The following is a 16151-nucleotide window of genomic DNA, read 5'->3' on the forward strand; positions in this document are numbered from 1 at the left end:
GCTACAGTCACGAAATTATTTTAAGATACATCCACATTTTAAAAAATATTTATTGTATAGCAATCTAGTTAGTTAACTAGTGTTAGTTGCTCAGTCATGTCCAACACTTTGCTACCCCTACTGTCATCCACCAAGCTCCTCTGTCCATGGAATTCTCCAGGCAAGAATATTGGAATGGGCAGCCATTCCTTTCTCAAGGGGATCTTCCCGACCCAGGGATCAAACCTGGTTTCCTGCATTACAGGCAGATTCTTTTCTGTCTGAGCCATGAGTTCTAAAGCTATTCATAATCCTGTTGTTGTTTTTTTTAATTGTTCGTCACCACTTTTCATGCTTGCATTCTTTCTACGGATGAGTTCTTTCCTAAAATACTGAGCTTAATTGCCATATCATTTATCTATTCTATCAAAAAGTATTGACTGTCTACTACGGAACATTATTCCATTATTATTATTCCATTCTGTGGACATAAACAGTGATTTTAAAAAGAAACATCTTTGCCCTCATGAAGTTCACATTCCAGTGGGAACTCAATAAATCAATGAAGAGTAGGGTCAGCTGCCTACAAGGAAAACGAAACTACCATTGACAGACTTTCAGCTTGGAATTTTTATCTAATCTTTATCTAATTTTGTTCATCTCAAAATGATATTTTAAATACTCAATAAAGCATTCTATCTTTTAAAAAATGAAGCTAAGTTACAGAAGCTTCAACAAGACAGAAGTTTGCTCTTTTGCATAAAAGAAGTCTAAAACGTGAGAGATTGCAGAAGTGGCCTCTATTCTCCACTCTTCCCACTGTCACCCCCTTTGTTTTGTAACTTGTTGTTCCTCTCACTAAAGAGGTAGAATCCACTCCCTTGAATCTGGGTTTGTTGATGACTTACTTCAGCCAATAGTATGAGGCAGAAGTGCTGGTGTTCCAGTTCCAAGCTTACACCTTCAGGGACCTCTCATGTTTCACTGTCTCTTGCGTGCCTCCATCATGACTTGCTAAGGATGTGCTCCAGCTGCTCTGGTGGAGGATGAAAGGCAGACCAAGCAGAGCTGAGTCAAAAATTGCCCCTCTCGAACCCAACCTAGATCAGCCAACCCTCTGCTGACCCCCAGAAGGGGGCCCAGCCTCAGACCAGCTGAATCCCACATACCTGTGAAAGATAGGTATTATCGCATGCTGCTGAGGTTTTGTGAACATTTGTTACTCAGTATTACTGTGGCGACAGAGAACTAATGTAGGAATAAAGCGATCTGAGCAAGTGAGAAAGCTCAGAAGTGTCAGGGACCCATGCTCCTTTACTTTGATTTTGCTGCTCTGCATCCTCAATTTGTGGCTTATATTTCATGAACTCAGGCTTTCCAGGTAGCTCTAGTGGTAAAGAACCCACCTGCAGATGCAGGAGACAAAGGAGATGTGGGTTTGATCCCTGGGTTGGGAAGATCCCCTGGAGGACGGCATAGCAGTCCGCTCCAGTATTCTTGCCTGGAGAATCCCATGGACAGAGGAGCCTGGTGGGCCACAGTCCACAGGGCTGCAGAGTTGGACATGACTGAAGCAACTTAACACACAGCACATTTCATGACCCAATATTACTGCTTGGCCATCACATCCAAATTCTGGCCAGTGGGGGAAAAAGAAGAGATAAAGAAGGGGACAACTGCTCCTTTTAAGGAAATTTTCTGGAAGTTTAATACAGGAACTTATTAATAGTCACATCCAGCTACAAGAGGTGAGGACCAGAAAATGCAGTCTTTATTTCTTTTGCCTGTGCCTAGATAAAAACTGTAGACTCTATCACCAAGGAAAAAAGGGTGGATCAATACCAGGGGACAGTTGGAAGCCACATGTGCCAATAAAACATCACAGAAAAAACATTGTCTATTTCTCCACTTTTATTCGCATTTAAGTCGCTTACCAAATGAAAGCAATTTCCTAAACTTATCAAACATTTCTTTCTGGATAGATAGTGAAATCACAATATTTTATAATTAAGGAAATATTCATATTCATAAATCCAAAGTAGAATTTTTTCCTGTGGCATTTTACTTTTATGGAATTTAGCCTTTTTTCCAAGTGGACAGGATTTTAGGGGGGATAATTCCAAGAGTGTCTAACTGTCTAAATAATTCAGCCAGTGTTACCAAGTGTTAGGACAAAGAAGCATTCATTTTTGTCTTAAGTGGTCATCAAGCATAACAACAGATTCCATATGGGGTGAACAGCTAGCTTTTTAAAAACTGGGGGGCTGGGGGTGGGTATGCTGAAAGAACTAGAAGCAGAAGAAGAATTGCTTCAGCACCTACAGGACCATGGTTCAGCCCTGCACTGTAGAATTTGCTTGACAATATTCAACAATATTTTAAGTGAGGAATTTAAATTTAGTAAGAGAATGCACACCAGTAACTTAAACTATGCTAATTTAAACTATGCATTAATAATTCAAGCCATAATTTAAAATACAATTTCCTTTTCCTTGGGTTCTTAATTCCAAAATGAGATTCTAAATGCACTTGAGCAGAGCAATAGGTATTTTTAAGGATGATAAATGAAAGATACAGATTGACTTTGGATGTTTTACATGCACGCCCTGCCCGCCTGTGCACACACAGATACACACACACACACAGAGCTAGAAATTGGAATCATTTCCTCCCTGACTCCACATCCCCTTTTAGAACCTGCTTATATGTGCTTCTCAGAGAGAGGGTCTTCACAGTGCCTGCAAAGTGAGCAGTGGGGCAAAATGCCAACTGTAAATAACTGAAACCATGGTAGACCGCTGACCTCAGATGGGAAAATGATGCAGTTCTCTCTTCCAGAAGTTTATAATTGAAACCGAATAGCAGCTTTAAGCTCTTAGGTTGATGACCTGAAAGAATTATGGTGGAGCCTTTTCCTATCATAGCCCTGCTTAAGGATTGCATATCAGACTTCAAAGAGAATGGAGAATGAAGCAAACAGGGAGAGTTACAAGAAACCACGATGCCCAAGAATCAGAGAAAGAGAAAGGAATTATCTGTTTCTGATGGCTTTCCTGGCTTCAGTCCGTTATGAGGCCAAATCAACCAAACTACTTGCATCTGGGCCAAATTACTGCTTCCTTCCTGTTACAAGCTCCTAGCATCCAGTGTGCAAGCTCCTGTGTAAAGTCAATCTCTCCACTTGTAAATTAAGTTACATCCTCTTACCTCTTAATCGAGGACATCATTCCAGATAGTATCCTTAATTTCTCCTGCAACATCAACTTTTTTCTCAATATTAAATCATTTCCCCAGTGACAAAGCAGTGCCTGGAACACAGTAGATGCCAAACAAGTATTTGTTGAAAGGACTCGACAAAAGGGGGAAAAGCACACCCTAGAGATCAGAGCTTCGGGGAAATAAATTGGCAATATCGCAGTGAGAGAAGGGAGTTGGAAGCAGGATTGGCATGGGAGAATTTCACCATTGAGAAATATTTGGGAAAGTCACAGCACACTTAAAGACTGAGATTTAATCATAAGATTATAGAATGCTATTTCACTTCCAGGTTTTATCACAACACCCACAGGGCTCCAGTTTAGTATCAGTGGATTGATTGCAGCTGAAAGAGCTGTGGGACACAGACTATCTCTGAGGGCGAGGACTTAGGGAAGCCTCAAGTCAGGAAGGGAGACGAGAACAAGGACACTAAAGAAATGTTAAGGCTCTGACACCTGTAGCAACAGCAAACATGAACACAGTCCACCGTCTAGCCCAGTTAATGTAAATCCACCCACTAAGGGCTCATTCATCTTAGTTCCTATTACTTGGTACAAATGCCCAACCTGCAAAAGTAGCCTAAGGAGAAAGGGTGATTAAATGTGATGCAGTATCCTGAATGAGGTCCTGGAATAAATCAGGACATTAGGGAAACTTAAGGAATTCTGAACAAAGCGTGTACTTTAGATAATAATAATATACCAACATTGGTTCAGATGTTGGTATGTGAGATGTTAATGGCAGGGAGAACTGGGAGAAAATTGTATGAGAACTCAGTACTATCCATGTAATTTTTCTGTAAATCTACAACTATTTTTAAATTGTGTTTAAAAATCATTTAAAAAACTGAACATCATTGCTAAGTAATCGTCACTCAGCACCATATTGCTTGCTTCTCTGTTCATTAAAAATATCCCTTCTGGGATCTGGAGATCATGAAGTGTTAACAACAGTTTTCGCACAAAGTAAAACATATAGAGGCAAATGTGCAAATAACAGAAAATACTTAGTGTCTGGATTTTTTTTCCTTTTCCACATCAACAAGACACACATTAAGGCTGACAGTGTCACCTAGAAAAGAAAACCTACACTCCACTGCTATTCTAAAACCTATTGAAGCTAGACTTGCAGGGGGAAAAAAATCAAGAAAAATCATTAACATCTATGGCTGTTGGCTTTGACAGTTCTTGGCATATTCTGTTATTTCACAGAGAATGCTCTCTTTGGGGTGGAGAGGAGATGTAAGCATTTGTGCTGGATATTTGCAGCCCAGGGCAACAGGAGTGAATGTTCATGTAGACTCATTTGGTTTCCATGCCAGGAAAGGATATGTGTTCTCTGGACTTCCATGGGTTCATAGACCATAGCAACGCTTGAGCCTCCACTGTCCAAGTTACTTCTGGTTTTGTAGCTCCAACAAACATGTATTAAGTAGCTAAATATAAGGTTATAACGAAGGATGATTTTAAAAGTTTCTCCCCAAAAGTGATAGCTATAACTGATAGCTATAACAAAACATGTAACATTCTGTACTATATAGTGATGTATGGGGGAGTAAATAAAGGAATTACAAAGTATGATTCCTAAAGTGTAATAGTTTCCATATTACTTAGAAAAAAATAGCACAGAACCAAAATTTGAAAACAATGTAAAATCATATTCACATATTACGAAAGAGTAGCTCTAATGATCACCACCCAGGTATTCAGTTCAGTTCAGTCGCTCATTCATGTCTGACTCTGCGACCCCATGGACTGCAGCACACCAGGTTTCCCTGTCCATCATCAACTCCCCGAGCTTGCTCAAAGTCAAGTCCATTGAATTGGTGACGCCATCCAACCGTCTCATTCTCTGTCGTTCCCTTCTCCTCCTGCCTTCTATCTTTCCCAGCATCAGGGTCTTTTCCAATACCCAGGTATTAGAGAAATGCGTTTTCTGACTTCCTGATGTACGAACTCTTTTCCTGTCATTCTCTCCCTTCAACATTTCTCCCTTCTAATTGGTAACGGGCAGTGCGTGCGTGCGTGCGTGCTGAGTCGCTTCAGTTTTGTCCAACTCTTTGTGACCCTGTGGACTGTAGCCCCCCAGTCTCCTCTGTCCATGGGATTCTCCAGGCAAGAATACTGGAATGAGTTGCCATGCCCTCCTCCAGGGGACCTTCCCTACCCAGGGATCGAACCCGCATTTCTTTTGTCTCCTGCATTAGCAGGTTCTTCACCACTGTGCCACCTGGGAAGCCGGGTAGCGAGCAGAGTTGACCCTAATAGCATTCCCATAAATATTTAAAAAGTTGTTGAAGTTCAGATATGTCCAAAATAGCATTTACTTGTAATTAATTTTGAAAACTTGGAACCAGTTAATTCTCTTCATGTCACACAGCCTAGTCATCCAAAATGTAAGCCTTAGGATCCTCCATCCTTCACCCTACCCTCATTTCCACCTAACTGTCTGTCCCCGTTCCTATCTCCTCACCTCTGAATTTCACCTTTACCTGTTCCTTTGTGCCCCTCGAACTCCCAAATCCTCTGTAAATAAACTCTTCTCCTTCCAGAATGTTTCCCACACTCTCTTAATTGTGTAGTCTCTTCTATTGGCTCTTTAGCACTTTCTCAGGAGACGCGAGCTTGATCCTGGGTCGGGAAGATTCTCTGGAGAAGGGAATGGCAACCTATTCCAGTATTCTTGCCTGGAAAATCCCACGGACAGAGGAGCCTGGCGGGCTACAGTTCATGGGGATCACAGAGAGTCCGACACGACTGAGGGATTAAGCAGGGACACACTTCTGTGCTCCCAAATTTACTTCCGAAATTTACTCTAGAGTTGATCACTCTGTCCTAATTCTGTTTCGGGTTCATTTTTGCATTTCTAAGTCCCTGGAAAGGTCTTACTAAGCATTCAATAAGTGGTTAAAGGAACATTTAGTACATGCAAATTTATGTGGGGAAAATGTGCGTGTGTCTGGTTTAGAAGAAGGGTTGATTGTATTTAGATTAGAGTTAATCAAGCAAAGCTGCAGCTCTCCAGAAGTGAGCTGGAGGATTCATCTTTGAAATTTAACTCAAATCATTTAAAATGAAAAAAAAAAAAAAAGGTGATTAAAATTTCCCTTTTTTCCCTCCAATCCTCCTAAGTCCCTAAAGAAATTTAAGAGTATCATCAGATTGACAGCTTCTCTCTATGGACCTTCATATACTTACACATGCATGAGGGCAGATGAGGATGAGGTAAGAGCCCCCACCCGGTCGATAAGAGGTAGTTCACACGTTGGGAGGTGTCTGCATTGCTGCATGGCTAGGAAGAGAAAGGGGAGCCAAAATTTTAGTGGATGTCAGAGCTTCCTCGATTTTATTACCAAATCAACAAATATAAAAGCAAAATCATCATATTCTTTTCCTCACCAGAATTTGCATTTTGAACAGTGGATGGCCAGTGATAACTCAAAGAATTAAATAACTTAATTCATGTTAGTGGACATTTATAGCTCATACACTTTTCTGTATAAATGTTATATAATTATTTTTTTAAACCGAAATAAATTTCCGTGGCTTAATATTATAGAATGAGGAAAACTCATTTATAAAAGAGCTCAAATTAAATTTATCATTAATAATTATATATGTAGTAAAGGTCAGAGGAATTCTATATTAATAATTGAACTCCCAACAATTTCATTTCAGCACTACTTTTATTCAAATGACTTTGCTATAGGAAATAACAGTAATCATATTTACAAATAGGTTATGAGAATAATTCAGTGTTTCTTGGACCTCCTCTCTAAAACAGAGATGCTTTAAAAGATACTTGTTATAATCAGTACAAGAACTCAATAATTTATACCAGTCTTTCCCACTCATATAGCATTCTGAGCTACTTGAGAAATAATGCAAAAGAGTAAGCTGCATTAGGGTTAAAATATCACCTTTATTAGTCTTAAGTTGATATGAAAGAATGTGGCTTAAATGTGGAGCAAAAATATGTTTCTAATACTGTACCACAGAATTAGATAGACTCACCCACCTGGTCTCAACAGGGCTGAAATTCACAGACCTTCCCAGAGGGCAGTATGGAGGGGCAGACAAGAGTGTGTGTGTGTATGTGAGTGTGTGTGAGTTTGTGTGTGTGTGTGTGTGTACACATGTACTTCCATGGGCAGGCATTCCCAAAAAGAAAGGAAGTGGAAGGAATGGGACTATATGTGTATCTGTGTCTGGATCTTCCTCCCAAACTCCCTAATCAGGTAAGATTGAATGGGGAAGGGTAGAGAAAAAGAGCGATGATAAACAATAGTGACATCCAGAGACGGGAATAAAAACTGAAAGATGCTGGAGTTATGCAAATTCATGTACCCCAACAAGGATGGAAACATCAGGAGTTGGGAGCCAATGTTCCTCCGCTCCCCAAAGCTACTTAGTCGTCTGCTGGCCTCTGACTTGGTCACTATTTTCAAAATCTCCTTCTCCACACTCTGTTGTCATAGGTATTATCTTTTTTCCCAACTGGACTAAAAGCTTCATGAGGGAAAGGAATAACGTACCTATACTTTTAGTTGTATTCTCAGCCTCTAATACAGAACCTGGCATAGAGTAAGATGCTCAAGTATTATTTAGTGACTGAATGAATACTAGGTATAGCTCAACAAAATCTCAAAAGTAGTGCACAGGAGCCGCCACTATTGCAGCAGAAAAAAACAGATTGCTCACTTTGTGTGTGAGCTAGTTAAACTTGGTTCCCGATGGATCTAATTACTCTCTCCTGTGTTCCCCTCACACACACACACACACACACACACACATACACACACACACACACAGAGTAAAATATTTATGATGGAAGAACAGAATCCCCTCTTGAACACAGCTGTCTCATGACTGGGTAGCCAGAAGCTCTTATAGGCTAACAGACAGCAAGAGCACATGCTGAAGAAGGGTGGGCTCTGTCTGAGGTGATGGTATATGGGCCTGTTGAAGATATGAGGAAAATTAAGCAAATGAAGAGAAGAAAATTTAACCAGACAACAGCTTTTTCCATTTTTTGTCCTTTTATGTAAATACATTATTTTTCAAATCATAACACTTTGGGAGCACAGCAGGGAGCAGCTGTAAGTATTTAACGTTAAAATCTATTTGTGACATCTAACGATGGATTTTGCAGTCACACAGATCTCAGCTCTGACCGCTTAACAAGTTACATGATCTTAGTTAAGTCACTTCATCTCTCAGCGTTCAGTTTCTCATCTGGAAAATGACAAAAAAAAAAAACACAAAGGCTACCTCCTAGAGTGGCTGTTAAGAGTTCAGCTGACAGTAGAAGTGATGCATTTAAGAAAGTGCCTGAAACACAGTGAACAACTGGTAGCCACTGTTATTTTAAATCTCCAAAAGCTTTGCATACTGTAAATCACTGAGTAACTGTAAGAGATTATTATCATTACTATTATTGTAGGAAATTTCACTGCTGTTTCAAAAAAAAGGCAACAGCAAAATAGAGGCTGTTTTGTTCCATATCTCTATTACACAGAAGCCAACAGCTGTGTATTAATGGCTGCCTCCTCCCCGCTGGGATGTGCGCTGTATTATAATAGAGAAGGTTACATCCTCATTAAGCATATAAGGTGTGTTGTGGAGCAGAAAGGCACACGTCAAATGTGCTCAGCTGTCCTCTATCACGTGTCATCTCGTCACATTTAAGTCAAGAAATCCATATAAATTCATAACGATTTAGGTGTTGTGATTTTTTAATAACTCTTTTAAACATTTCTTTCAAACCTGGTTTTCATTTGATATCTCTGAGGTTAAATGCAGGACATTGTCATTGCCATGTACTTCAATATATAACCTGTAATTAAGATTTCAAGTGACTCTTGTTCTGAAGTACATTGCCTCTGCTTTGCATAATGCACAATGTATTCATTGTTGTGGCTTCCTTTGCATAAATCAATCTTATTAATAACTAATTCATCTTCTTGCTTTCCAGAGTCTTGAATCAAATTAATTCTCCAAAGGAGGAAGTGTCAGGACTCAGGCAGCTAGGGAGATCTGCATATTTCTAGTTCTGTCTTTAAATAAAAATTCGTACTACAGATGATCATGTGATTTATTAGCAAATTTTAACTCTGCTGCCTCTTTGTTTCTCTAGGAAACAAGAACAAAGATTTGTATCTCCATGTGATGCGCAGAGAATTGGAGTAAAAGGGTTAAAGGAAAAGAGTGGGTATCAAAGCTATGACAATAAATCACAGTGGATTCCCCCAATGATATTCTGGAGGGAATCTCAGTTTGAAAAGAAGAAAAGTGAATATTTTATCATTATGGAAACTTGAAGCAATGAACATTTTATTCTGTTAGCATAAAGTTGAGGTATCACCATGCTATTCAAAGTGGTAGACTTCCACTGAGGAATAAGCTTGATGCTGGCCCCTCCCACCCTAGTTGGTGACACAGAATGGACCTGTAGGACCCAATTGTAGAAGGATTCCCCCAGCTGGTCTTGTCTTGTTTAGACCCAGCTGGGTCTGGTAAGAAACCACAAAAAAATCCCTCAGAAAACAAGGTAAAAAGGAGAGAGGGTCGCCCTCTTCATAAAGCTCCTTGGGAAGCTGATGATGACATCCCCAATCAAATAAGATATGAATCTCTTAACAACTCACTGTTTCTTATTCCTCACAGAAAATTATGTTTCATCTGATCTCAACAACATGGTTGCTTCTTCCCAGCCAAGTCTACTGCAGACGTCAATTTTCCTTCCACCTAGAAAGTAACTTACACTGTGTCAGTGTTCCTCTGTAGAGGAATCTCCTCTGTAGAGTTTACCAATAAAACAGCTCTGGATACAGAAATATTTCATTTGCACAAAGTGCAAGCCAACTAAAAATCGGGGGAAAAAAAAAGTTCCATACTAACACTTAGTACCTTCTGCTACTCCTATCTTCCACGTTTTAGTGGACCAATATTGGAGTTTAAGGGCAGATTTTCTTTGAAATCTTAGAAATTTATCTCACAAACATTTATTAAGCTCCAATTGTGCCAGATTTGAACACTAGGAAGGCAAAGTCAAATTCATTCATTTATGCATAAAAATGTTTTGAGTGTTGAGCTTCCACTTTGGGCTATGGTGGATTCAGTGGTATTGGAATTATTCTCTTACCAAGAACAACTCTAAACCAGGACAAATAAGAAAAACTTTTTTCAGGAATTGTACAATAGCAGTGGTTTGATGCTTGAAAGACAGGAAACACAAAGTGAGCTGCACAGGGACTGCAGTTTTCTTCCTTGGGGCAGTTTCCTGACCACCCAGAAATGTGGAACCTGGGAGGAGAATAAAGATCTCAGTGATCCAAGGAGGCAGAGTACCTTGAGGCTGCTGAGGTGGCTGGAATGCACGTGTCATGGGACAGCTAAGAGAAAGCGGTACAGAGGGGTCCCCACATACTTATATGCTGAGTACCCTGGAGTACTTGTCTGGGTGCTGGACAGACACAAGCAACATAAGACTCCAAGGGTGTAGCAGAGAACAAGCACTGGGTGTCAGAGGGCTGAATGGAAATACTCCCAGGCTGTTCTTGGAGGAATTGGAATCCAGCCATGCCAGAGCTGAGACCTTGCTGAGCATTGGGCTTTCAAGTACCACCCAGAAAGGCTTACAAGTAAGTAGCACTCCCAAGAATAAAAGTTGTCCAGGACAGGACAAAAGCAAAATATATCAAAAGGATTCACCAGTAAATTGACCTGCTTGCCAGAACAAAATTTAATATATTTCTGACTCCTCACAATTTGCTACCTAAAATGTCCTGCAGATAATACAAATTCCTAGTGACGGGGGAAGGAAAATGTGACCCACAATCACACAAAAAAGCACACGATAGCTACAGACTCCAAAATGATCCAGATGTTGGATTTAGCAGATAAAGTGTCTTAAAAGCTACTGTAAATTTGTTCAAGAGAATATGGACAATGATAGAATAAATGGATGGAGAGTCTCAGCAGAGAAATGGAAAATATATTTTAAAAAGAACTAAATGAATGGAAAAAGATTTAGAAAAGAATTAAAATACAAAAAAGAACTAAATCCTAAAAACAGATAAATGGAAATTATTCAAATTGAAAAACCGAAATAAAAAATATTGGAAAAAAATGAAAAGAGTCTTATTATTTCCTTTGATGATTGAAGTCCAGAGGGAAGAGAAAAAGAATAAGGCAGAAAAAAATATTTTAAGACGTAATGGAAAAAATGTATCCAAATTGGATGACAAAATTAATTTACAGGTAACCTCCAAGCAGGATCACTGGGCCCTGTAAGTTTCGAACTACTGAAAATCAAAGATTAAAATAAAATCTTAAAAAGTATCCAGAGGGAAAAAAAGAAACATTACATATAGGGAAATAATCATAGCAGCTAACTTCTCGTTAGAAAAGATTCAGAGGCCAGAAGAAAGTGGAACAAGATCTTTAAAGTGAAAAGAAGTGTCTTAGTTTGCTGGGGTTGCCATAACAAAGTACCATAGACGGGATGGCTTAAACAACAGAAAGTTATTGTCTCACAGTGCTGAAGCAAGAAGTTCAGAATCAAGGGTTGGTTGGTTCCTTGCCAGGGTTGATTGTCTCTGAGGACTATGCAGGGAGGTCTAGTCCAGGTCTCTATTTCTGGTTGCAGATGACTGCCTTCTCCTGGCTCGTCTTCACAATGTCTTCCCTCTGTGCTTGTCTATCTACATTTTCTCTCTTTTTAAGGACACCATATCACATTGGGGTGTGTGTTTTAGTCACTCAGTCATGTCCGAATCTTTGCAACCTTGTGGACTGTAGCCTGCCAGACTCCTCCGTCCGTGGGATTCTCCCAGCAAGAATACTAGAGTGGGTTGCCATTTCCTTCTCTGGGGGATCTTCCTCACCCAGGAGTTGAAGCCGGGTCTTCTGAATTGCAGGCAGATTTTTTCCCATCTGAGCCACCAGGGAGGCCCATCATATTGGATTAGGCTCCCCTAATGACAGAATTTGACTTGATTACGTCTGTAAAGACTCTATATTCAATTAAGGTCAAGTACTGAGGATGGAAACTTCAACAAAGGAATCTGGAGCAGATAGGAGGGGTGGAGAGACACACAAATCAACCCATAGCAAAAGAACATTTAAAAAACCTTGCAAACTATAGTGTTTTTTTTTTCAAACTTTAAACTTTTTATAGACTGGTTCCAAATAGGAAAAGGAGTATGTCAAGGCTGTATATTATCACCCTGCATATAAGTACCCTGCATATGTACTCTGCATATAAGTATATTTAATTTATATGCAGAGTACATCATGAGAAACGCTGGACTGGAAGAAACACAAGCTGGAATCAAGATTGCCGGGAGAAATATCAATAACCTCAGATATGCAAATGACACCACCCTTATGGCAGAAAGTGAAGAGGAACTAAAAAGCCTCTTGATGAAAGTGAAAGTAGAGAGTGAAAAAGTTGGCTTAAAGCTCAACATTCAGAAAATGAAGATCACAGCATCCGGTCCCATCACTTCATGGGAAATAGATGGGGAAACAGTGGAAACAGTGTCAGACTTTATTTTTGGGGGCTCCAAAATCACTGCAGATGGTGACTGCAGCCGTGAAATTAAAAGATGCTTACTCCTTGGAAGGAAAGTTATAATCAACCTAGATAGCATATTCAAAAGCAGAGACATTACTTTGCAACAAAGGTCCGTCTAGTCAAGGCTATGGTTTTTCCAGTGGTCATGTATGGATGTGAGAGTTGGACTATGAAGAAGGCTGAGCACCGAAGAATTGATGCTTTTGAACTGTGGTGTTGGAGAAGACTCTTGAGAGTCCCTTGGACTGCAAAGAGATCCAACTAGTCCATTCTGAAGGAGATCATCCCTGGGATTTCTTTGGAGGGAATGATGCTGAAGCTGAAACTCCAGTACTTTGGCCACCTCATGCGAAGAGTTGACTCATTGGAAAAGACTCTGATGCTGGGAGGGATTGGGGGCAGGAGGAGAAGGGGACGACAGAGGATGAGATGGCTGGATGGCATCACTGACTCGATGGACGTGGGTCTTGGTGAACTCCGGGGGTTGGTGATGGACAGGGAGGCCTGGTGTGCTTCGATTCATGGGGTCAGGAAGAGTCAGACACGACTGCAACTGAACTGAACTGATGGCCAATTAACAATGTTGTGGTAGTTTCATCACCACAATATTGTAAAGCAATTATCCTTTAATTAAAATAAATTAATTTATAAAAAAAACAATGTTGTGGTAGTTTCAGGTGAACAGCAAAGGGACTCAGCCATACATACACATGTATCCATTCTCCCCCAAACCCCCCTCCTATCCAGGCTGGCATAAAACATTGAGCCGCGTTCCATGTACTATACAATAGGTCCTTGTTGGTTATCCACTTTGAATATAGAAGTCTGAACATGACCTTCCCAAACTCCCTAACTATCCCTTCTGCCCTGCAACCATACATTTTCTAAATCTGTGAGTCTCTTTCTGTCAAACTGTAATTCTATATCCAGTGAAAATATGCTTCAAAAATGAGGGTAAAATTAAGGTGTGTGTGTGTGTTTTTTTTCCAGATAAAATCAGGGAACTTTTCTGCAACCAGACCTTTATTTTCAGAAATGCTAAAGGAAATTCTTTAGATTGAAGGGAAGTGCTACATAAAAAAGTCAGATCCACAAAAAGAAATGAAGAACTCCAGAAATGCTCCATCCATACATAAATATGAGGCTATTTTCTTTTTCCCTAGTTTCTTTAAAAGATAATGTTTATGAAATACATAGAAGAAAAATATATGACGAGAGCACAAAAGAATCATACTGTTACAAGTCTCTTAAGTGGTGAAGGGGTACAATGTTGGTTCTAAGCAGGCTGTGATAAAATAAGGATGCAAAACACCCCCTAGAGCAACCACTAAAAGAATACAACAGAGTTAGAGCTTAAAAGGAGGAACAGTAGAATTGCAAACATAATAACAATAACTAAAACAAAGGAAGGCAAGAAAGGTTGTGGGGAGTGGGGAGGAATAGAACTAAAAACAGATGGGACAAACGGAAAACTAACAGAAAGCAGGGGCTTAAACCTCACTGTACCAGATGGTACTTTCCATATATTGCCACAATAATATCTCCCATCTTCTGCATGGGTCTGTATTCATTTTCACTTTCCAAGCCTGCTATAGTGAATACCACAGACCAGGTGTCTTACGCAACAGAAACTTCTTTCCTCCTGGTTCTGGTGGCTACAAGTCCAAGATCACCATGTCAGCAGGACTTCCTTCTGCGGCTTCTTTCCTTGGCTTGTAGATGCTATCTTCTCCCAGGGTATTCATGTTGTCTTCTTCCTCTGTGCGTGTCCCTGTCCTAACCTCTTCTTATAAGTGTTAGTCCCTCAGTCATGTCTGACTCTTTGTGACCTCCATGGACTGTAGCCCCCCAGGCTCCTCTGTCCATGGAAATTTGCAGGCAAGAATACTAGAGTAGGTAGCCATTCCCTTCTCCAAAGAATCTTTCCAACCCAGGGATCAAACCCAGGTCTCCCGCACTGCAGGCAGATTCTTTACCATCTGAGCCACCAGGGAAGCCCTCTTAGAAGGGGTACTGGTTATATTGCAATAGGGCACAGCCACAAGATCACATTTTACCTTAATCACCTCTTTAAAGGCCCTATCTGCAAATACCTTCACATTCTGAGGGGTTGGGGTTAGGACTTTAACATATGAATTTGAGGAAACAGCTTGGTCCACAATAGGGCCTTTGCCATTCACCTCAAGGGGCAGAGTTGTGGGTGGAGGCAGTGGCAAGAAGTGCCTACTCAGGTCCCATGACAAGGAGCAGAAGGATGTAGCATGAGGAGGGGAAACGGCTGCTGAAAACAAGCTTGAAGAGCAGTTACCCAAGTGTATTCTGCAGAACTAGCACCTCCTGTGTTCTCAACACCATGCCACCTATAGAAGTTAATCATGGGAATAGCAATAGTAGTCATGTAAAAATCTTTTTACTGACAAAGCTGCTTGAATGTCTGCCAAAATGCTCAAGTTTACCCAAAGAGAGGCACTTTTGGAACATTAATGAGACCATGATGTAGCCGTCATTTTGGATTTCTTTTGAATATTGTAATGATCCTTCACCTTTGATCTCCTGCCCTGCATCACCTTGCATAACTCTTTCATTTTTTGATTCAATTTCATTTTTTTATTTTGGTGCCCAGGTTGTTGCACTTCATCTCTCAAAGTGTAACACGCTGATTTCCTCAAATAGAGAGACCCCTTTGAGTGAAAAATTTGCAAAATGCTGTATATTTGCATCGTGTACATTAAAATTTATTTCAGTTTTAAAACTGGAAAACAATTTTTAAGAGAGACAGATTTATTTCTCCATCCCTTTCAATCTGGGTAGGTGCTGCTACAGCTTTGACCAGTGAATTATGACAGAAGTTCTGATTTCAGGCATTGCCCTGATCTAACCTGACTGTGTGCTTGAATGCAATACTACTATCAGTAAAAAGGGATGAACTACTGGGACCTCCCTGGCAGTCCAGTGGCTGAGGCTCCACTTGATTCCTCTGCAGGAGCTGTGGGTTCAATCCCTGGTCGGGGAAATTAGGATCCCACAGGCCACAGCCGGGCCAAAAAGACTTTTTGAAAAAGGGGTGGGGGGTTGAATAGATAGATTCAACTCTGATAAACTTCAAAACCAGAATGTTGAAAGAAACCAGAAACAAAAGAATGCATACTCTATGACTGGGTTTATGTGAAGTTCAAGAACAAGCTAAAGTAATTTAATATGATAGAAATTAGAACAGCGATTCCCTCTGTTTGGGGGAGAATGGTTTGACTAGAAAGCCTCAGTGAAGAAAATATGATGGTGGTAATGGAAATATGTGTAGCTTGGTTGCTTGCATGAGTAAAGGTATTTATTAA

At 40.3% G+C, this 16151-nt stretch overlaps 1 pseudogene; it reads left to right on the forward strand.

Annotated features, from left to right (window-relative positions):
* Positions 1-15070: 15070 nt before the first annotated feature.
* LOC113898893 lies at positions 15071-15316 on the forward strand (annotated as a pseudogene).
* The last annotated feature ends 835 nt before the right edge of the window (positions 15317-16151 follow it).

Source organism: Bos indicus x Bos taurus, chromosome 9 (assembly GCF_003369695.1).
Source record: "Bos indicus x Bos taurus breed Angus x Brahman F1 hybrid chromosome 9, Bos_hybrid_MaternalHap_v2.0, whole genome shotgun sequence".
Lineage (NCBI taxonomy): Eukaryota > Metazoa > Chordata > Mammalia > Artiodactyla > Bovidae > Bos > Bos indicus x Bos taurus.